The sequence below is a fragment of the Lolium perenne genome, chromosome 3, assembly GCF_019359855.2.
Source record: "Lolium perenne isolate Kyuss_39 chromosome 3, Kyuss_2.0, whole genome shotgun sequence".
Lineage (NCBI taxonomy): Eukaryota > Viridiplantae > Streptophyta > Magnoliopsida > Poales > Poaceae > Lolium > Lolium perenne.
In genome coordinates this window covers 5,395,239-5,419,623 of record NC_067246.2, presented here as the reverse complement: position 1 = coordinate 5,419,623, position 24,385 = coordinate 5,395,239, and the positions used below count along the sequence as shown (strand labels likewise).

Below are 24,385 nucleotides of genomic sequence, written 5' to 3'. Positions count from 1 at the left end.
AAACATCTCCTTCCACTCGATACATCAAATTCTTTGTGTTCAATAAACCGGTGAGATTGACAACCTCACTGTAAGTTGGGGCAAAGTATTTTGGTTGTGTTGTGTGCAGGTTCCACGTTGTTGCTGACGCCGGTAGTGTGCCCTGCCACTAGTCTGCTAGCAACACCTTCAGAAGTCACGCCTTTCTCCTACTGGTCGATTAAACCTTAGTTTCTTACTGAGGGAAAACTTGCTGCTGTGCTCATCATACCTTCCTCTTGGGGTTCCCCAACGGCGTGCAATCTGCGCTCATCATGTACCAACACTCATACAAGAATATACTCAACACAAATACCTCAAATCTCAATACATATGGATGATTACATGACCATCTCGTCTAATGCACTTCCACCTCACATGCCTACACAGAACTACTCACACATGATGATGGAGAGTGAGCACATGGTTGTTTGTGAAGACGTTGGTGGCGATGATGGTGGATAAGACTTAGAAATCCCCCTCTTCGGCGTGGAGAGCAGGACCAAGTTGACCCCAGAAACCAATATTGTGGATGTGGTGGCGCTTTATTTCGCAAGGGTTCGTGCTTCTGGATCCCTGTGTTCTATAGGTATATATGGGGGTACGCCAAAGGAGAGGCTGAGACGACACTCTAGGCCCAAAAGGGCATGGGTAGCGTGCTCAATACAGGGGCACGCTACATGTGCTTGTTTGGGCCTCATGGACCATCTTGTGTGATTCCAATTCTCTGGGTTCTTTTTTTTGGTGAAAAATCGCCGTGGTATTTTTCCTCAATTTTATTTCCTGCAAAAAAAACAGATAGAAAGAAACTTTTGCTAAAAATAGTGTCAAATTCAGCAGTTTTATCCAAGTATGGCAAGATTCCAAAGAAAATCATCGTGCAAATGACTTGGAAATGTAGATACATTTGCGATGTATCAAATATCCACAACAGTAGCCCCCTATGTTCTTTAATCCAACTGCGTCTATGACTAATAATCCACCTTCAGGTTATCGTCCGAACCCCTTCCAGTATTAAGTTGCAAGCAACAGATTATCGTGTTAAGCAATATGTGTAAAGTAAACAATAGAATTACCCTTGGATAAAACATTGTTGTTTTCTCCCTAGTAGCGACAACACATCTACAATCTTAGAAGTTATTGTCACTCTTCCAGAAAACTAGAGGCATGAACCCACTATCGAGCATAAATACTCCCTCTTGGAGTCACAAGAATTTACTTGGCCAGAGTATCTACTAGCAACGAAGAGCATGCAAGATCATAAATAACATATGACAAGTATATATAATCGATCTCAACATAATATTCCATATTCATCAGATCCCAGCAAACACAACATGTAGCAGTACATAAACATGATCTTGATCATGATATGCAGCTCACAAGATCTTAACATGAGGCACAAATTGGAGATGACAACCATCTAGCTATTGACCCATAGTCCAGGCATGAACTACTCACGCATCACTTCGGAGGCGGGCATGGCGATGTAGAGGCCTCCGGTGATGATCTCCCTCTTCGGCAGGGTGCCGGGAAGAGCTTCAGAACCCTCCCGAGCTAGGGTTGACGATGGCGGCCGCGACGGAACTTTTCGTGCATAGAGGCTCGGGTGTTTAGGTTTTTCTCGAGATCGTGAATAAATAGGAGGAAGGACGAGGTCAGTGGATGCCTAGGTGGCCCACACCACCCCTTGGCGCGGGCCCACTCTTGGCCGCGCCATGGGGTGGTTTGGCCGCCCTGTGGCGCCTCCTCATTCCCCCTCTGGACTCTATCTTCGTTACGGTAAAATATTGACTTCGGCTTTTGTTTCGTCCAATTCCGAGAATATTTACTGTACAACTTTTCTGAAATACATAACAACAGAGAAAACAGGGAAAGTGTCGGGAAATGTATAAAAGTGCAACGAAGTGTAATTAAAACATATTGGAATTGGCGTGGGTGTCCCTGTCTTATCCAACGGTTAAGGCTTCTTCAAGATTCGTGTCTACCATTTTACACCAGCAACCTTGACATTGTAGGTTTCTTGCCCCTATAGGAACGAAGTTGGACACGCACACTTTGTCCTCCTGCCTGTCCCTGATTCTCTCTAGTAATCTCCTCTCTCACGCATTCTCCCCCGACCCGCCCCACCTCACGTTCTCACCACCTCCTCTCCTGGAACTGGATCAGCCGCCGCCATTGATGGGAGTGAGGCTGCCGGCGATACGACGATAAGCAGCGGCCGAGGGGGAGGGAGGCAGCCGCTCATCGTTTCCGATCGGGATTTTATTTGGAGATTTCCTTCCTGTTAATGGAGTTTGTTCCTATTTTCTCCCGACCTGGATCTAGCTACTCCTATTTTTCTTTATGCCCCCACCAGATCCTGCCGACCTGCTCTCTCTCAAGGTAGTCCATCCCCATTCCCATGGACCATGGATCTGAATCCCCTTTGACCATGGATCAAGCCACCACTACTGCCGTTCTTCGAATAATGGGTGCTTTGATGTGGTTTTATTTGATCCGATAGTGTCTTTACGTATTCCATCTTTCTTTTTGTGCTCAACAAAATTAAGCAGTCCAGTCAACTTACTGGATTTCTTTTGTCCAGATCCAATTATTGTATGTTAACGAAAGGATTAAATACTAATTTTTTGGTACAGATCTAATAAATTCAATACTTTGTTGATGGCACTCCCGTTTTCCAAATCTTGTTATGCTTTCTTGTTGTTAAAAAGGAGTCATTACAAACATAATCTTTTTCTTGGAAGTTGATAAGAAGAAGTCCAGTGGAAGATTTCCCCAAAAATGAAACGAAGTGTCGAAGAGAAGGTCCAACTAATGCAAAATTATTGTCCAAATTTTTTTTTTGGTCCACGTCCAGTTAACATAATTTTATGGAAAATAACTAACGAAAGAATTACATACGGATTATCTAATGAACCTGTACGGGCAAGAAAGTAGCATGGATTATGGAACGAGTAGCAGCCCGAGGGATCTCACACCAAATAGTCCATAGATTAAAGTTGTTTTCGTATTGAACAGAAAAATATGATAGAGGGGTTCTTTGCAAAGTACACAGCAGGCTGCACGGATCTTGAAGCATAAATGGACGGCCAAAGATAAGCCACGGACCCCCACGTATATGTAGAGGAGGATTTCCGGGTCAATACCGACTGTATTACGAACACAAACGTCCGCACCCTGCCGCCCTGACATCTGGATATGCCGCCGGCCGATCTCCGGCGCCTGGACACCTCCATAGCCACGTCGCCATCCTGGAGCACTACCAAAGACACAAAGGACACCTCGTCGAGCCTTGGCAGCTCCCAATCGAGCCGGTTTCCTCTACGGCTCTACCTGCCTGCATGTCCCGTTCAGCGCGAGCGCCTCGATGCGAGCTCGGCCGGCTGGAGCTCCTCCAATCAGTCTCGGTAGTGGCTCGACGTCATCTTTCCTAGCTGCGAGCTGCACCTGGAGTTGGAGGTCGCCTGCAGCCCCAGATCGACGTGGTAGGAGCCAGATCTGGGTCGTGGAAGTCGAGTTCGGTAGGGGAAAAGAACAGAGAATAAATAACCGGTACATGGCAATTTGATGTATTATGCGTTTTGGTGGGAGGGCAAAACAGTTCAAAAAAAACGTTGACGAAACTTTTTGGCAGAAACATTAGCTCCTTTATTATATTATTATATTAGGTATAAGACGTGTGCCACATACCAGGATAAAGAGCCCGTTTTATCACAACCCAGCTGCATTGACTTTCGGAGTACCAGTTTACGCCGTCTCCAGCGGGACTGGGGAACCCGTGACAATGTGAAAGTGAAAGTGGAAACGAAGACTTGGGGCAATTCGTAGATCTGAACGACCGCCATCCAACGTCTAAGAGCGTGAAGTCCATGTGGTGGCTCCTAGGTACGCTTAATTTTATTGTTGCTTAATGTTGGCAATTAGGTACCCATGAGACACGGGACTATCTCCCTTTGTGATCCGACATACGCATGAGTGTTGCGACGTGCCAACGTTCTGTATGGTTTTTTGCATGTTGTTATCAGATTTTGATGAAGTGTTATCAGATGTTTGACACTACACACGTGTTTTTTTCAAAATGGGGATGTGCCCCGGCTTCTGCACCGTGATGATGCACGTGGCCTTTTATTAAAGATGATTTAAAGGAATATCTGTTTACACACGTGTGCTGCACTCATTCACCATTGACCCTTGCGAAGAACTATACAAGGTCCACCAGGTACCCATGTAAAGAGAGGGGATAAGGGGTCGGCGATCCTATCTTTGATGGGATGGCTATGGATCTGTAAAATGTGTGGTGCTTATCTAGGTGCTTATAAAAATAAACCAAACTTTTTTGTAAACGCAAGTACTCATTTGTATTGAGGAATTGCCTACTTACACATCTACCTTGGAGACTGTATGCTAATTGTTTGATAGGATTGCATCGGGATTATTGATAGTACTCATGTAACTGCAAAGGTACCGAGATCAATATCTGCAGCATTCTGCGGGAGGAAGCACTACATCAGCCAAAACGTGCTAGCATCTATGGATTTCGATATGAGGTTTACATAGGTGCTTTCTGGCTAGGAGGGTTCATCTCATGATGCAAGCATCATATCCGATAGCTTGTCAAGGCCTGATGGGTTGCAAATCACTAAGGGTAAGTTCTACCTTAGAGATGTTGGATATGCATGCCAACCTGGTATTTTACCTCCCTTCAGAAAAACAAGGTACCACTTCTTTTTTTTTGCGGGTAAAAAAGGAGCTTTATTACTCAGAGGGGGTTACACGGCGGTCCTGCTCCAGGATCTGAAGAATAGCATCAGGTCCCGAGCCTAACCAAAAGGCAGTAGAAAGATCAACTCTCGCCAAATTAGCAAGGTTGTGGCTAACCCTGATCTGAGATCGCTCCACTTTTACAATAACCGAAACTCTTTCATGACTAGCTAGTAATCTAAGTTCATAGACTAGATATGCCAAAGGTGATCTATCTTGGTATTTGTTCTTGGTCGCAGCAACTAATTGGAGACAATCAGTATCAACAATTATTGGGAGATGACTTTGCTGGAGAGCCAACTCCAAACCTTCGATGCACGCCCAAACTTCTGCTTCCAAGGGACCGTCACATTGCTCTAGAAATCGACAACCTGTAAAGATAGTATTCCCCTGGTCATCACGCAGCACCATTCCCGTTCCAGCTATGTGATCACCGGCATGGAAAGAGCCATCGACTGAGAGTTTGACGGTACCCGGCGGTGGCCGATTCCAAGGCTTGTCCGGTGGCTTATCTTTAATAGTAGCTTGTTCCTTCACAGTTGACTGGACCTGGATGCTCTTCCCCTTGATCACCTCCTCCATCGGCAAAGTTTTAATGTTTCTAAGCAGACTCCAATAGCTGCATAAAAATCTCTTTGAAGTCTCCACTTGCGGCAATGGTTTATTGTGAGTCGCCTCATTCCTAGAGTACCAAGCTCTCCAGAAAACCAGGAGTGTTGTGTCTATCATATGATCAGGAATATTCAGAATAACTGATTGGAGCCACATGGACGGGTGATGTTGAAGATCAACATGCCATGGCAGACTCCATACTTTCCTCATCTCATTCCACAGGCGTGAAGCATGAGTGCATTTATACAGCGCATGGGCTACATCCTCAATCTCCATATTGCATATATTGCATAAACCAGTAACTCTGAACTTACGTGACAACTTATTCTGCTCTGTTGCAAGAGCATTGGACATCGCCTTCCACGCAAAATTTTGAACTTTGGGGAGAACATTAGCATGCCAAATCTTTGCCCAGACCGGGTTATCGCCGCTTGGTCTACCACTTGACGTAGCGAACATACACTGCGCTGAAGTTTCTCCAAAAGCCAACTTATATGCGCTACGAACTGAGAATATACCAGACGGCTCTAGGTGCCAGGCCAATATGTCGTCATCATGACGCCGAGAGGGTTTAATAGACAGAATGGCCTCCGCATCAATTGGTGCAAAATTCCTCTGAATAAGATCAACCTTCCACAGCACTTCTTCGTCTAAAAGGTCAGAAACTTTTCGAAGTCTCCTGTTTGGCCGAGAAGTCAGGGTTTTGTAATATGTGTTCCTAGGAAGCCAACTGTCCCTCCATATTCTAATTTTACTTCTATTGCCGACTCTCCAGATAATACCCTTCTTTAACAGCTCCAAACCGAAAGATATAGCTGTCCAGGTCGAAGAAGGATTCCCTGTAAAGACTGTATCAACCAATTCCCCATTTGGATAATATCTTGCCTTGAGCATGCGAGCACACAAACTTTCTGGGAAAGCCAATAACCTCCAGGCCTGACGAGCAAGTAGCGCTTGGTCGAACAATCTCATATCACGAAAGCCCATTCCCCCTTGAGATTTGGATCGCTTTAATTTATACCAGCTTAGCCAATGAGTTTTCCTTTGTCCTTGTTGGGCACCCCACCAATAATCACGAACCAACTTTGTAAGTTTAAATACCCCCATGACATATGTCGGAATAGCCTGTGCTATAGCTTTTATAAGAATCTCCCGTGCGCTTTGAGCTAACAAACTATCTCCCCACTCCATCACTACTTTGCTGAGTCGGGATTGTAAATTCTCAAATTTACCTTTCCTCATCCTACCATCAGGTGTCGGCAACCCAAGGTACTTCATCTCAAAGCATTGTTGCTCAACTTGTAGTGTAGTACGGATGATCTCCTGTATATTCTGAGGACATGAGTCATTGAATAAAATAGAGCATTTTGCTGGATTAATCATCTGACCCGTGCAATTAGCATAGGTGTCAATAGTATGCTTGATCCGCTGAGCCTCCATATCACTTGCCTTGAAGAACAATAAAGTATCATCGGCAAATAAGAGGTGGGAGATGCCCGGAGCCCTTCGACATACCTTAATCGGAGTAACTCTATTAAGATCCACTTATCTTTTCAAGAGCGTTGATAAACCATCAGCACAAATAGAAATAGGAAGGGGGATAAGGGATCCCCCTGTCTGAGACCTCGCGAAGGAGAAAAAGCTTCCAACAGAGTTCCATTAAATTTTATAGAATATTTCACCATGGTAACACATGCCATAATCCATTGTACCCACTGGTGACAAAACCCTATCTTTTGCATTGTCATCTCCAAAAAGGTCCAGTCCACCCTATCATAGGCTTTAGACAGATCAAGCTTATAAGCACAAAAAGATGAATTCATAGTAGTACCATGTTCCATAAAGTGCATGTACTCGAAGGCTAAGAGAGCATTATCCGTTATCATACGTCCGGGAACAAAAGTGCTTTGATTCTCTGATATAATATCACCTAGAAAGGGACGTAGCCGATTCACTAAGCACTTGGCCACAACTTTATAGAGCACATTGCATAATCCAATTGGTCGAAAATCCTTAAGATCAATAGGATTATCAATTTTTGGAATCAAAACTATGGAAGTGTCATTAGTACCTTCAGGCATGCGACCAGTAATGAAGAAAACTTTCACTGCATTAATTACTTCCAAGCGCATAACTTCCCAATTCCTCTGGTAGAACCGGGCATGAAATCCATCAGGGCCCGGAGCCTTAATCGGCCCAATCTGGAAAAGAGCGTCTGAGATCTCCTCATCCGTGAATTCCTTACATAGCTGCTCATTTATTCCAAAAGAGACCTGTTCCGGAGTAATATCAATAATCTCCGTGCAATTAAGAGATGGATCTCTGGTAAAAAGAGATTTAAAATATGAGACCGCCATTCTTTGCATGTCTGTGGGTACAATTTGTATCATTCCATCATCATCTATCAACTTCAGAATTTTGTTTCGACGAGCACGCCAAACCGCTCTATGATGAAAAAACTTTGTATTGCGGTCATCCTCCTTTAGCCACTGAATTCGAGATCTCTGAAGCCAGAGCATCTCTTCTTTATAAAGCATTTCATTCATCAAGTCCAAGAAACCGACCTCAGCAGTGCCGGAGCCAGCGTAGAAGCGTTGGGTGCAAATGCCACCAACGGATTTAGCCGGTCATGGAGCATGCTATACGTATTTTACCAGGCTGAACCCATCCAAAAATCACGTCTGAACCCATCGAGTGCTCACAACTCAGCTGAACTAACTAGAGGCCCATGAATAATATATTCTAGAATTAGGCTATCAGTATTAGCTAGCTAACAGCCCACGCTCTAAATTAAATCGAATGGGTCCGTAGACATGAACGTATAGTTGCATGTTTTTCCGACTCGCGTCTTTCCAAGTCCCTCGCCGCCGCCACCGCAAATCCAAAGTGAAGACACATCCTAACTGAACTATTACCTCTCATCTCTCCGGGCGCAGCTCGTCTGCAGTAGAGCAGCTACTGTACAGGTACAGTAATTAAGTTATCCACCGTTAAATTGTATCCAAGGATGATCTGAAACAACGAACTTGGCTCCTATTTCCAGCCACTTTTCTTTTCGCAACGTCTTCTTCCTCCAGCGTATCTGTGGAAGGATAGAGAGATATGCGGAATATGTTGGATGTTGTATTGAGCCTCTCGGGCGAGTATATATAGTGGTACAAGACTTGGAGGCTAAGATAGCTCTCCTAGAGATATGGTAGGTAGAGATTACAAATCCTAGACTACCTAATATACCTATACCAAATATATCTCTAACACTCCCCCGCAGTCGTAGCGGTAGTGACGTAAACAACACTAGCGTCGCGGACGGTCAGACTGGAGAGAAGCCGAAGGTATGAACCAACGGGCTGACACTCCCCCGCAGTCGTAGCGGGAGCGTCGTGGACAATGTCGCGTCGCGGATGCTTGGACTGTAGAGGAAGCCGAGGTGCTCTTGCGAGGTGGTAGCCCTTGTGCCGATGTCGAGGTAGCCGAGAGCGTGGGTGCTGCAACCTTGGTCGAGGGAGCCGCGCGAGGAATTGCCGTGGTCGATGTCGTGGCCGGGTGCCGGTGTCGATGTAGCCGCAGGCGAGGTGGTGTGCGAGGAGGGTGACGGAGACGCGTCGAGGCAGTCGTGGAGATGGTCGATGCCGAAGTCGAAGCAGTCTGAGCCGTCGAGAACGAGGTGCTGCCCTAGTTTTGCCAGAACTAGGCGCACATCGGGGACGAAGGCATACTCCGGTTTTGCCAGAACCGAGTACGCAAGACGAATTCGAGGAAGGCGAGGCGCCGATCCGAGCTTGCCAGGCCAGGGGACGCATCGGGGACGAAGGCACGCGGCGGTGTTGCCAGCACCGTGCATGCGTAGGACGGGACCAGTACAAATGGCGCGCCATGTCGTAGTAGACTTAGGAGAGGAAGACTCAACGACGGTTGTCGGAGTAGAGTAGCAGGTGTCGTAGTCGGGGAAGATGCGAGGACGCTGGCGGCGGAGATGTAGTGGACGAAGACGTAGAAGACGGGCGTTACGGTGGTCGGCGAGCCCAGCGCGACCTGGAGTGGTTGGCGAGCCCAGCGGCGACCTGGGGTGGAGGCGCGGCGGCGGTACACGAGGTTGGCGAGGAAGACCCGGCGGCGTGACGAAGACCATGCGCAGACGGAGGCGACCCGCGCCGAAGGGGTGGCGCTGTGCTGGCCTCAGACATCGATGCGCGGTGGACGGCGAAGGTGACCGCGTGCAGCGACGCCACGGCCCGAGGGGCTGGAGTAGCTGCAGAGCGCGAGTCAGTGCAGCGGCGGGAGACCACCAGCGACGTACACGCCTCAGAAGGCGCGTCAGAGGCCGGTAGCGTGGACCAAAGGCGGCGGCGATGCGGCCCGAAGGGGCGACGCAGCGGCAACCCGATGCTTGATCGGTGGTAGGCGCGTGCTCGGGGACGTGCTTGTCGTAGACGTGTCCGGGGTCGGTTGATCAGACCGACGGTGGCGCTACACGTGCCATGGCGTGGACGACGCGCCGCAGATCGGAGTCGTTGGCGATTGTAACGGCCCAGGGTAGTACCCCTATTAGTTTTGTTTGTGTTTTTCGTTTATGCATCATCATGGCATATGCATCATATCATCCATGTTTTTCAACAAAATAAAATTATTTTATAACCCCCTCTGGTCTTTTCTTTTAAATAAAACCCTACTCTATTCTCCCCTCTCATATTTCTTATTTTATAATTAAGTTCTTCCAACAAATACATTCTTGAATATAAATGTGCTTTGCTATGATTACAAATAAAGTAAATATTTTAAAACTAGTTTTGATTCTTTCTCTCATCCCATCCCTGTTTCAAATTTAAAACTGAAAGGGAGTTTGATTTCAAAAGGTATAAATAAAAACAGAAAAAGAAAAACCCTCTTCTTCTCCCTGGGCTCTCCCTCTCCCTTCCTGGCTTTTTTTCCTTCTCTCCCGGCGGGCCAACTCTTCCAGCCCAGCTCGGCCCACCTCTCTCTCCTTCCCTTCTCTTTCTTTTGGCCTGTGTTGGTTCCAGCCCGCTTACCCCTTCGAGTGGAGACCGAGTCTCCTGTTCGTCCTTTTTCCCTTCACGAGAGAGGCGTGAAGCCCCCGTGCCTGTCGCCATCGCCATGGCTACAAGGACCACGCCGCACCACCAACTGCTCCTTTCCCCTCTCCCTTAAATCCCTCCACAAACCCTAGTTTCCTTTCCCTCTCGTACCGCCGCCATTTCCCCTCTCCCTTCTCTGTTTCTTTCCCACGAAGAACAACAAACGAGAAACCCCTGTACACCACCGCACTTTCCCCTCCTTGGCACCGTCGAACCAGGTCACCCCTCGCCGAGCTGAGACCACCGGCGGATGCGCCTCGTCGTCCTCTCCATCCTCATGCGAGGAATCGAACCGAAACCTCTCCAATCGGCCACAAAATCGCCGATTCCGTCCTCTTGCTGCCGGCGTCTTCTTCAAAATCCGGCACCGTTCGACCTCCCCTAGCCCATCCGAGCTCACCAACGCGTTCCTGGTGAGAAACCGCGTCTCCCAGACCAAAATTGCTCTTCCCGTTTCTTCTCATGGACGCGCCGCCGGTGTTGACCGCCGTTCTTCTCCACACGTACATGTCGCCGGCGATGCCCCGGCGAATCTCCGGCCGTCCTCCTACCCGTCGTTGATCCGTCGCGCCAAGGCGCAGCTCTGACACCAGCCGCCTCATCTCGGTTCGAACTTCCCCATCGTCCCCGTGCTCGTCTGCAAGCTCCGCCATGGATGTTTTGGCCCCTGAGCTCCGATTCGACTTGGTTAAGTTACGCCGCGCCCTCCTCTTAACACAATCTGTATTAGCAGCGCAATGGTTTGTCTGTTGATCCCTCACACAGTTGATCGTGTGCTCAAATCCCTGTGGAGACGTATTAATCCCAACCTTTTTGGCCTTCACTGCTCAGATCCGGCGCCCGACGGGCCTCGGCCCAGATCTTCCCGGCACAGTTCGTTGCCCCGCGCGCCCAGCTCCAATCCACCGCCTCTTCCGCCAGGTAGCAGGCCACCTCCCAGATCGGGCCCAACACCTTTTCTCTATCTTCTACTTATTTTGCAAATCTGACTATTTAATATCTTTTATAAACCGAAACTCCAAATAAAATATTTTATATATGAAAATTGATCAGAAAAACACGAGGATCATGAATATGCCATCCATGCTTACTGTTGCTTCATGCATCATATAATTTCGTGCTAGTTTGCATTACCACCTAATATGTAACATATGGAATATGTGTGATATTATATAAATGTTGTCCCGGTTCCATTTAACTTTGATGTAGCTAACCCCTGCCATGTTTGCTATGCTAATCCACCCTTAAGTTTATCGGTAGAAAATGCAACTCCAACTCTAATTGATTGTCCGGGGTTCCGACTCCGATTAACTTGGATAAATTGCATTGCACCATCTCTGCCATGTCATGCATACCATCTTGCTCATGCTGATTCTTCTTTATCCGTAGTAGTAAGACTTGCACACGTTTGTTGTAGCATTTGCTTCTTCCCGGATAGGATCGCGAAGTGGTGTGGTGAGATACGACGAGTTCTCCGGATGTTCCTCGGCAAGCTTTAACAGGCAAGCATTTCCCCTATACTCCTGTCTCTGCAGGAGTCGCTTACCTATTTTATTTTGCCTTCTCTCTCATGCTATCCTTAAGTTGCGTTCTTGTCACGTGTCCTTTTCACTTGTTACCTCAAGCAGCCCATATTGCCACCACCACCTCCTACAGCTATTGTTTGGTTATCGGGTCTGCCTTGCGAGTCGTAGTGCATGCTAGTGCTGTTTTACCTCGTTACCGTTACTGCTATCTTATCGGGTTATATGTTGGGAAGAATCATGGTTACTTTAGTTGTTGACATTGTTTAGCGGAGGCATCGGTGGGTTAGCTGCTCGTTTTGTGACGACTCACTTGTGTTTCCTAAATATCTTAGGACCCCGAGTTCTTGTTACCTGTTCCGAGACTGAGCGCTCTAACCACACATGGGTATGCTTACCGGGTCTCCCCTCGACCACTGCCGGAATCTACAGCTTTGTCCAGTGGCCACAACTAGTTTGGATGTTTGTTTTGTTTCTCCCGGGTGTGCAAGCTTGTTTCTTTGTGGTCAGATGATATGATGTTACTCTTGAGGAAGCCATGTTGCCTTGTAACCCCGTTGTCTCTTGCACGCTCGTAGGATGCAGTACGTATTGCTGAAGATGGATTCACCCTGCGGGCACTGTTTCCATCCGAAAGCCGTAGACGCAAACAGCTAAGTCCGCGTCGGAGTTTCGATCGGGCTCCGAAACGGGTTAACTTAGTTAGGTGGCTTCCTGGACATTGTTGTAGTGAAGGAGAGTGCGTGTCGTGATATCCACCTGTTGTAAGTGGGTTGATCGTGCATGTGGGCACATTTGGGCACCCCTGCAGGGTTACAATCTTATCGATAAGCCGTGTCCGCGGTTATGGACGACTTGGAGCTGTATGACTCGACCATAGAAAACTTACACCTGTTGTTTATTATAAATAACTTGCGTAGTAAGTTAGCACAACTTCACTAATAAATGGTTGAAACTTGACAACCGTGTGAGTGCCTTTGCCAGTACCTCCTGGCGAGGGGGGAACACATCGGTTGGGTTATGTTTGCAGAGTATAGAACTGTTAGTTGTGCGCTCTCTCACCTTCTCTGTTTAGACGAATGTTATAGAGTGTCTCTATAGGTTTTGAGTGCTTGCGCGCTGCCGCTTAACCCCACCATATTGCCTATGACGTTCCTCTTGCGTTCTCTAAGTCCCCTGCGTGCCTCAAGTACAAAGGACGACTGGTTGACGAATGCTTATACGTCTTGAAGTCTTGTTAAGTACGAACCCGTACTTATTGCTGCTTCTACGGGAATTAACCGGGCAGGTATGAAGATATGTTCGATGAAGACGACGTTAGCAAGGTTACCCTTCCGGCTTGGCCTGGGCAGGGTTATGGACGTCACTGGTTATCTTCAGTACTCTTAGTCCAATTTGTATTTTGTCCGTACTCGGACGTATTTGATCTTCTGTATGATTCGGATCTTTGTATTGTGTATTTGTATCTTGACTCGTTGGAGTCGTTGTTGTAATATATGTTTCTTGTGGGCTCTATTGTAATCCTGTTGTAATGTTACCGCTCGTGTTAATTCCTCTGGCATCACGTGTGTGATTCGTCGCGCACGTCGTGTCGGAGGGCGTCTCTGGATCGATATTGTGCGGATTTCGGCGGGATCGCTGGGATCCTCATGGTACCGGTTCCGGGGCGTCACAGCGACGTTGTCGGTGATGTCCTGGGCGATGATGGCGAAGACGAACCGGCGATGGAGACCGTGCAGGCGAAACAGCCTGCTGCGTCGCACGTAGGGGCGCCCCGTGTGTGGCACGTCCGGCTGTGCCGTGCGGTTGATGGCCGGTGCAGGTCGATGCTGTTGTCAGAGTAGAGGCGCAAGTGGACGACGGTGATGGGCGACTCAAGCCGATCTATGATCGGTAAACCAAAAAAGAAAACGCCAGTCGAGCGACCGGCGGGCAAGAAAGAAAACCGATCTAAAGATCGAAAAAAAAAGACACGAGGGCAGCCGATCAACCGATCGGCGAACGAACCCTCATACGGGTTGCGCGGCCCCCGGAGTAGATCATGGAGATCGACCTCCCCGGGGGCGGCGCAACGCGGAAACTTTGCGGCGGATAGGTCAAGGAGCGTGCCGCTCTGATACCATGTGAAAGGATAGAGAGATATGCGGAATATGTTGGATGCTGTATTGAGCCTCTCGGCCGAGTATATATAGTGGTACAAGACTTAGAGGCTAAGATAGCTCTCCTAGAGATATGGTAGGTAGAGATTACAAATCCTAGACTACCTAATATACCTATACCAAATATATCATAGTATCAACATCCACTACCTGGATATACATCAGCGCGCGGGCAGCTACTCAACTGGTCATCTGGTGCAAGTGCACAACCGGTGCAAGTGCTCGTGGTCATCGCCATGGCCGCGCCGAAGACGATGTCGGTGTATACGGTGAAGTTGTGGGTGGTGGAGGTGGGGGACTGAGGCTGACGACGGTGGGGAGGAAGTCAGGCACGGTGATGAGGAGTTTGACGCGGGCGTCGGTGGCCTGCTTGACGATCGACTGGGAGGTGTAGAGCAGGTTCGCGCCTTGGCGGTGCTCGCAACGACACCGAGCGCGGTGGCCGCGAAGACGCACAGGCCGGGTAGAGGAGGTAGTTGGGGGAGATGAGGAGCACGGCGTCCCTGGGGCAGACCTCCGGCCTCCCCGTGCAGGTGGCGAGCGCCAAGTCGGTGCAGCGGCTGGCGGAGTGGAGCGCCACGAAAGTAAGGGACCAGCCCGTGCCCCGTGGTGGCGTCGACCAAGGCGAGCGCGTTCAGGCTGGCGTCCGCGCGATGGAAGAGTAGGTTCGTGATGAAGAGGTTCAGTCCGAATGTCCGATTGTCCAACGACTTGAGAGCAGCTGTCCGCTTGCTGATGTATGCATGTAGTGCGCTTCTGTAGGTTGATACGCGCGGAGCGCGTGCTGATGTAGGCAGGTAGTGCGGCTCTGTAGGTTGATACGCAGGGAGGAAGAAGATGTTAAGGTCGCTAGAATTAAGAGCCTTGCTGAGTGTTTCAGATTACCGATGGATACAATCGAACGGTAGATCAATCAAGTACTGTACCGGTGCAGTAGCTACTCTACTGCAGACGAGCTCGCCTCCGCTCGGACGTCGCGTGACGTGGGCATTACCCTTCGGGTAACCAATGTTGCTCTACCCTATACGGCCCAGCTGGAGGCCCATGAAGGTACTCGATGGCAAGATGGACCACTAGAACGGTGCGGCGGAAGGTTCCTTGAAGTACAAGACGCGGAAGGAGCCGAACAAGGAAAGTTTAGAGATAGATCTACTGTAAACCTAGTCGTACTCGATTAGACCTCTCGAGACCTGGCCTCCTATATAAAGGCCAGGAGAGGGGTTATCGGGGGACACGATCAATCTTAGCGAACTTAGCCAACATAAGCTTAGACCTAGGTTACCCTAGCGCTTAGCCATCTCGACGATATCTCAGCCGAACTATTCGGCACCCCATTGTAACCCATTATCATCATAATCAAGAACAGACAGGCAGGACGTAAGGGTTTTACCTCATCGAGGGCCCCGAACCTGGGTAAATCGCTCTCCCCGCTTGTCTGTGTACCGATGTCTCGTGTCAGCTTGCAGGATTCCATCAACCCTAAGCCCCTATCGGAGGGCATTGCCGAGGAGCACCCTCGACAATTGGCGCCGTCTGTGAGAACCCTGTCGGCACAAGATCGGTCATCGGCAGATTCAATCATGACACCGGTGGTTTCGCCAGCAACTTCATCAGCAGCTTCATCGACACCATCATCGCCAATCCTGGGAAGCCCGATTCGATTCGGCTCCTACGAGTTTACTCCGCACAGCGATTCCTCCCGTTCGAACTTTTCGGATCTACAAGGAAACATGGAGATGACCTTCGGCAGCGTCCACTACAACGTCAACGCGGAAGGAATCCTTCGATTGTTGGAATCGCCCACTTCCGGATCAACGAGTTCAAGCGAGTCATCGTCACTCGTCCTATCGGCTGGTCTGACAGGATCGACGTGTTCGCCCGAGTCTTCGACTCCGCGCTCCGTGTCTTCTATGTCGGTAGGATCCGACGATCCCACGTCTTCAGAATTAACTTCGTATTACTGCCTGAACTGCGACACCAGGCACGGGCTGGGATCGAGCGACACACCGTTCATCTGCAATACCCAGTATTCATCGGGAGAGGACATTATCGACAGCATCATCCAGGGAACCACCCGAAGAACGGCACACCATCAGGTTTATGTCGCCAATAACACGGGAAACACAAGGCGCAGAGGAGATGGGGACCATACTCCCCGTTCCAGTAGAAGGGCAAGTTTTGAAAACAGCGCCAGCAACCGCGATAGAGACTACACCATCGCGGACGAGGAGTGGGCAGCAGCCAGGGCAGCAGTACTCAACAACACACCGCTCCCCGCAGGAACCTCGGTTGGAACCCTCAATGCTTATCGCTCTATACTAGAGAAAAACCGGGAGCACCTGTCGAAAGAGCAGGCCACCCTCGAGAGACGCCTATCTACGGCAGATCGATCCAGTGAACGGCGAAGGGGCTCACAAGGGAGTGCCTCCCGGAACACTCAGGGAACAGGCAAGCACCGGTCGAGACTATCCAGGCTTTCGGAAGATGATGCTAGAGAGATAACGTCGAGCCTGACTAAATCCTTTATGACTATGGATACCGCGGGCATGCCACGACCGAAAACCGTTGCAGGAGCAACGACCAACCTCGCCGCATACCTCATCAACCAGCGCCCCGAAGGTTCCATGGCTCAAGCTCATCGAGGTGCCCTGGAGAGTCTCGCGATATTGGGAAACAACCTAGTCCCGCAAAAGGAAAAGACCACGGTGCAAGGCAGTGGTTCAAAACATCATGCGAGAGATGCTCGGGATGAAATCACCCAGAGCAAGATTGACAAAGCAAGGCGACGATGCGCCGCTAAAAAGGACAACGATAGCGATTCTTCGGATGAAGATCAGGAGTACGACGGCGAACTCAGGGGAGCCGACTGTCTAAGTTACAAAATCCGTGAGACGAGGCCGCCCAAAAAGTTCAAGCCTACCCCTACCGAAGCTGCCAAGTACGATGGGCAGCAGGAACCAAGATCTTGGATAGACGACTACCTGCAGACTGTGATCCTGCACAAGGGAAATCAGATAGCAGCAATGCAGTGCTTGCAGCTCTACTTGAAGGATTCAGCGCGAGCCTGGCTAAGAGGGCTGCCGAAAGGTTCCATTAAATCATGGGACGACCTAGTAGATGCATTCGTTGCCAATTTCCAAGCAACATACAAGAGACCCGTCGGGATTGAAGAGTTACAGAATTGCCAGCAAAAGCAGAATGAGTCGATGCGCTCATACATCGGGAGATTCACCAAACTCTTAAACGCTGCTGAAGACGTATCTGTCGACAGAGCAATCGACGCTTTCAGCGATGGCGTCCGGCGTGAGAGCTACATAGAAGAACTCGGGCGCAAAAAGCCAAAAACCATAACCAAGTTAATGGAAATCGCCAACAGTTGGGCTGATGGCGAGGACAATGTACGAAGGCCACGACAGCGCAGTGACGACGAAGACGATGACCAGCCGAAGCACGACTCGGGTGGCCGAAAGGATCGTCACAAGAGAAGGAAGAACCGCAACTATGATGATAACAACCTGGTAGCCGCAGGATATTCCGATCGACAGGACGATCGATACGACGAGAGAAGAGACGATCGACAGGACGGTAATCGGAACAACTCTGAGAACCGTGGCAACTATAAACCACGGCAGCAGAGGGCTCCCGAATTACCCTACGCTGAGCAGATCAACGCCCCCTGTTACCTGCATTCGTATGTCGATTCCAAGGACGGCAAAACGAAGTCGAGTCACCTGCTCAGGGACTGTCGGCAGTTCCTTGACATGCACAAACTCATCCAGCAGTCAGGCCAGCAACAGCTACCACCACCACCCCCACCTCCACCGCAGCATCAAGTTCAGCAGGCTCAACCTCATCAACCCAACGAGGCGTTTCCACCACCACGTGGGCAGATGAGCATGATCCATAGGACAGGTGTCTCGAGAAGAGACATGAAGAAGCTCACCCGAGAAATCAACTTGGCAGAAAGCATCATGGCGAACATCCCCGAGTATGTCGAGTGGTCTTCTCAGAACATTACGTTCAGTCGAGCAGATCACCCGATGACCATACCAAAACCATGACACGCTGCCTTAGTAGTTGAAGCACAAATTGGGGGGTTCAAGATGAGCAAAGTCTTCATGGATGGTGGAAGCGGGTTAAACCTGATATTCATCGACACAATCAGAAGTATGGGGATCACCATGAGGATGCTGGAAGAAACAGACACTTGCTTCCATGGGATCCTTCCAACCGCACCGGGCTACTCTCTTGGCAAAGTTTACCTGAATGTTGTCTTCGGCAGAGCCGACAATTTCAGGAAGGAAAAGATCGAGTTTGAAGTAGTGAACTGGGAGTCACAGTATCACGCTATACTCGGGAGAGCAGCGTATGCCAAGTTCATGGCTGTGCCGCATTACGCATACCTCAAGCTGAAAATGCCTGGGAACAACGGGACAAACATCACAGTCTATGGAAGTTTTTCACGCTCGGACAATTGTGATCGCGACTTTCAGAGGATTGCTGCGAAGTTCGGGTCACAGCAAGAAATCGTTGACCCTCTGCCCAAGTTGTCATTACGAGAAATCAAGGAAGAAAAAGATGTCAGGGACCCCAAGAAGAAGCCAGCTGCTCTTGCCCTTAAAGCTTCGACAGCAGAAGCTTCGGCAGCAGAAGCCTCGGCAGCAAAAGGTTCGGCAGTTGATGGCACAGAAGGCATAGGAGACAACAAGACGCTGGCAACCACTACCCAAACCCCTGATGAAACCAGCAACGCTGCAGCCACCACTAACGTGGTGAAGAAGCCAGAAGAAGAGAAGAACCCCTTCCTTGCTTAAGCAATTTATCAGCCTTTATTTTCTTTTTCCCTTTATTTTAAACAGGGCCCTCCCTTCTTCGCCCTCTAGCCTCGTGCTTACCTTATTAATGAGAACCTAAGCTTCGATTCTTTGTTAAGCATTGCAGTAACTACAAACTTCTAAGCCCCATCACTATGCAAACATAGTACGAGGCAGAAGATCGTGCTCCAAAAAAAAAGCCTCTACGAGTGCTAAAAGACATTTACCTTTCCCTCTGCTATAGATGTCTCTACGAGTGCCGTAAATAGCAAGAGTTCGGAAATACATATAAACACAACCCACGTTCGATATTTTACTTATGGAAATATCAAGGAACAACGGGCTCATCGGCAGAACCACTACACCCGAAATATTCGGGAGTGCCTGTCGAAACATACATCGGTTGAAAGCAAAGTTGCGCATACAACAGGTTTAGCAAAACCTGCAACACGAGCTGATCACTCAAATGATTTGCTAACTAACCAATACACATACATTTAAACGAGTAACTCAGATTCGCTCAGTCAAAACTTGCCAACGGCATTAGCACGGTAAAAGTACATATGCATGTATCTACCGAATGAAAAGGCATCATTACATAATCCAAACACTTGGATGAAGTAGCCAAATTATCTATTTACAAAACAAACCTTAAATCCCTGAAATTACCCTTGCGGAGTTTCCCTTTCCTCAGGTACCTTTGAGTCCTCCTCAAGTCTGTCGACAATTATATTGGCAGGCAACAATACCTTCGGATACAGTGCCTCCAAGTCTCCAGTTGCGTTGGCAATCGACAGCAAACTTGCTGAGGGATAACGGGCGAGTACAAGAGCAAGTGTAAACCTGGCCCCTGCAAAAACTTGCACACGCACCAAGTCTCGGATCTTCTTGGCATTACCAAACTCAGACATCAAAGCTAGGAGCGTCGGGGGAATCGCGTGCAAAGGGAACATCGTTTTCCAAACCACCCTCATAGCCTTGTAGCACTTGTCGAAGAAGTGGTGGACTTGCTGAACCCGATCTTGAAATTGCGCGACAGCCGAAGCCTTCGAGTGTTCCCGCCAGAAAATCTCTTCGGCTGAGGATAGCTGGGTTAACGCACGCACACGTTCGTGAATCCGTTTGTTCTCTTCCGCATGGTTCAGAGCTATGACTAGCAAAGAAATAAATGAAAGATCAGATGAGGCGCTGTTGACAAAAGGGCGCAGAGATCAAGAAACTCACAGTTCAAACTCTCGGTAGCTTTATGCAGCTCAGTAAGAGCGTACCGCTCCATGTCGACTGCAATCTCGCTCTTCTTATTAACAATAGCAGCTAAGGCATAAGTGCTGCGCAGGTCCTTTTCCATCTGGGTGATCCGATCCTTCATTCGCTGGATCCGATCACCTTCGGGAAGAACACCCGAAGAGTCGTCGACAAATGAGGGCACCGGGAAAACCTGCAGGAAACAACGTTAAAAAGGATGTCGGATACGGCTAAATTGAACACCCAACGTAACTCCCATCGGGAGAAGTGCAAGTGAAAATAATATGATAAAGGTGTGCCAGCAACATTGCCAGCACGGAGTTCATTACAAACATAAAGTTTTGCAACAGGAGCAATGTTTCGCATCAGCTCGAAGATAAGTTTGTTACAAAAATCAAGGGGCCTGGGTCTGATTCGACAAACTAGGTCCAGTCGATGTCTTCCCTGACGAGACTAATTCAAGGAGCTGACGAGCACAAGTGAGGGCAGACGTTTTAAAGGCGCTTAAGTCAACAAATCGCCCATCTTGTTCTTTCGGCAGCTCCTTAGTCATTTCTTCAATGTCAGCCTTAAAGCCGTAACCCATCATAAATTGGAAGGCAAGGAGGGCACCATAGGTACGCGAAGTACGCTTGAATACCTCGATAACCTCCTTGGTATCAACCGCGAAGGCATCAATCAGCTGCCCCAGAGTCTTCTCCTGCTTGATCTTGGGAAAAATCATCGAGTGCATCCGCGCCAGGGCACCCTTTCCCTTTTCAAGAAGCTCCTGGGTAAGCTGGTGGGAGGCGAGAGCCATCGACACACCATTTGCCGGAGAGTTGCTCGGAACTTTGTCCAAGGCAGCAGCAGGGATGCTGGCGGCTTCTGCAAGAAATCGGATTGGAAAAGATCATTGATGAAGAAACGAATCCATAAGAGTAATATTCAACAGAGATATACGAAAAAGGGGTTACCAAGCAGAGCCAAAGCAGATTGACGAAGGAGCTCATCCTTTTCAGCTGCCCGAGCTTCCTCCTCACTAGTAGGAAAACCCTTATAGGCAAAGCTTAGTTCTGTGGCGCACCACTAAAAATGCGCCACAGAAACTTTTTTTGTGGCGCACCAGGCAAGGTGCGCCACAAAAATAGCTTAATTTTGTGGCGCACCAAAGAACCCTGCGCCACAAAAACTTGGTGGGCCCCACCAGCTGACACCCCCAATCATTGGTTTTACTATTTCTATGGCGCACGTACCGCAGTGCGCCACAAAAATAAGATATTCTGTGGCGCACGGCCACGGTGCGCCACAAAAATAAGCTATTCTGTGGCGCAGCTTGGCTCGTGCGCCACAGAAATAAGGTATTCTGTGGCGCATTTGTTCAGGTGCGCCACAGAATTAGCGAACCAGATATACAAAAGTGAGCCAACCTCCCACCTACCACACTACACAAGTCATTCTTCTTCCTCCATCTAGCTCGTCCCCCCCCTTCTCTCTCATACCATTTTGACTCTACTTTTCACTTGCTTGGGTATTTATTGCACTTACTTTGGTTGATACTTAATTGGAGTTGAGGAGAAGGCTCTCCATACTCTCTCCTCCTCTCGAACTCATCGATCGCGGTCTCGTCTCGGTATCGAATCTAGAAGGTGAGTAGTTGGAGGAGACATACATATGTTTGGAGGAGACATGCATATGCTTGTAGATCTTGTGTGGCCGTCGTGTGTATGGATGCTTGTTGCAGGTGAAGCGCTTGTGTGTGTCGGTGTGGTGCATGGATGTTTGCCGAAATGTTGATTCATTTCCGTTTCGGCAAGTTTTGCACTACCCATATGTCCTACTTTGAGGAGAGGTCATGCCGAATTTTTCCGCTCCATGTAATACCTTGAGGAGAGGTACGGCCCATGCATGTGTGTGCATTTGGTGCGGTTCTAATTTCCTGTTCTATGTATACCATTTGCAGGCAAGCATGGTCCTCTCGATGAGTTCCGCTCGAATCTCTAGATACAAGATAGACGCGAAGGAGGACATGATTCGGAACAATAGGCGCCAGATAAGATGTCCGTGTCGATCATGCAAACTCGAGCACTGGATCAACCCTGATTCCGGACAACTGGAGGAGCACCTGCTGAGGCGCGGTTTCATGCAAGACAACCAGCGCGGCCGGCCCCATCAAATGGTGCGCATGAAGACCATGTCGAGCGAGATGACTATCATCATGAAGAAGACTATCATCATGCCGACGGGGACTATCATCATGAAGAAGAAGTCGGCGGAGAAGATCATCATGAAGAAGAAGATGCCGGCGGAGAACATCATCATGATGAAGAAGAAGATTCCGGCGCGACCCCGCTAATTTCGGCCTTGCGGGACTCTCATGTTCAAGATCTTCTCCTCCAGGAGACGAGCAACGATAGAGTTGCAGCTAGAGAGAGAGCCAAGCTGTCGCAAATGGAGAAAGACGGGATGACTCCGATCTTTCACGGGTGTCGTCCGCAGGATACGCGCTTGCATGTAACGCTTGATTACCTGCAGATGAAGACGCAGAACAAGTGGACCGATTCCAGCTTCAGCAAGAACTTAAAATTCTGGCACGATCGTCTCCCGGAGGGGAACACATTGCCAAGTAGTACCGAGGAGGCCAAGAAAGTCGTGTGTCCCCTTGACCTACCGCACGAAAAATACCACGCCTGCATTAATGATTGTGTGATTTATAGGTGCGAGTACAAGGACAGAACCACATGTCCGGTGTGTGGCCACGGACGGTACAAGGTTGGGAACAAGAAGGTACCTCGAAAGGTGGTATGGTACTTTCCTATCACTCCCCGTCTGCAGCGGTATTTCGTGGACCCTAAGGAAGCAAAGCTCATGCAATGGCACACGGAAAGGCGTAAGCCCGAAGAAGATCCGGAGATGGGCTATATGCCGACACACCCTTCGTACGCCGGGATGGCAAACATTGGACATCGCCTTCCCTAGGTTCGGGGGCGACGCAAGGAACATCAGGCTGGGTATGAGCACCGATGGATTCAATCCGTTCGGCAACCAGAGTAGCACGCATAGCACCTGGCCTGTGTTTGTATGGCCTTACAACCTACCCCCGTGGCTGTGCACCAAGCAAAGGTACATACACCTGAGTATTCTCATTCAGGGGCCGAAACAACCAGGTGTCGACATGCATTTGTATCTCGGGCTGCTGAAAGAGGAGTTAGACACGTTGTGGAAGACGCCACCCCGTACGTGGGACGCCTACACTAGAACTTATTTCGATATGAGAGCCGCGTTGATCACGACGGTCACGGACTATCCTGGTTACGCATATGTATCTGCCCAGGTGGGCCACGGATTCAACGGCTATGTGAAGTGCATGGACGATACCCCGCATCTACAACTACCAAGGGATCCCGGGTCCTCGAAAACCGTCTACCCAGGTGCTCGAAGGTGGCTTCGCTTGGATCACCCGTGGAGAAAACGCGGTGATCTGTTCAATGGTAAAGATGAGCCCGATGGACCCCCACGCCCGAGGAGCGGCGCAGAAATCGATGATCTTCTGAAAAATTGGAAGGAGTGCCCAGCGCCGGGAAAGAAGCGACCGAAGCCAGAGCCGCTGCTCGGTGTATGGAAAGCGAGGTCTGTTTTCCACGACTTGGAGTACTGGAAGGTCCTCCACACGCCCCACAGCCTCGATGTCATGCACATTACAAAGAACGTTACCGAGAGTCTGCTTGGCACTCTTTGCAACTCAGAAAAGTCCAAGGATGGACCGAAAGCAAGATACGATCTTAAACATTTTGGCATCAGGAAAGATCTTCAAGCCCCCGATACTGACGATGATGATGATGATGATGATCAGACGGAAGGGACTCAACGTCTCCGTAAAAGGGCTAAGAAGAACGCGGTGCAGCTTCCCGCTGCCTGCTTCACAACGAGTCCGGAGGAGCTCGAGCAGTTTTTCAGGTGCCTCCTAGGAGTGAAAGTTCCTCACAGTTACTCTGGGAATATAAGCAGATATCTGGACGTAGCGAAGAAGAGGTTCACCGGGATGAAGTCTCACGATTGCCACGTGCTAATGACGCAGATACTTCCCGTTGCGATCCGAGGCATAATGGACGAGCACGTCCGTGATACGCTGTTTGGCCTATGCAATTTTTTGACGTTATCACCAGGAAGGCGATCGG

General features: G+C 49.2%; 1 long non-coding RNA gene across 2 annotated transcripts; it reads left to right on the top strand.

The window, feature by feature from the left end:
- Positions 1–10,582: 10,582 nt before the first annotated feature.
- Positions 10,583–13,523, top strand: LOC127325556 (uncharacterized). 2 transcript variants are annotated; one of them, XR_007867230.2, is made up of 4 exons: positions 10,583–11,227; positions 11,319–11,408; positions 11,905–11,989; positions 13,299–13,523. It is a non-coding gene; the product is annotated as an uncharacterized lncRNA (long non-coding RNA). The 2 variants fall into 2 exon arrangements; XR_011754488.1 differs by having other exon boundaries at positions 10,587–11,408.
- The last annotated feature ends 10,862 nt before the right edge of the window (positions 13,524–24,385 follow it).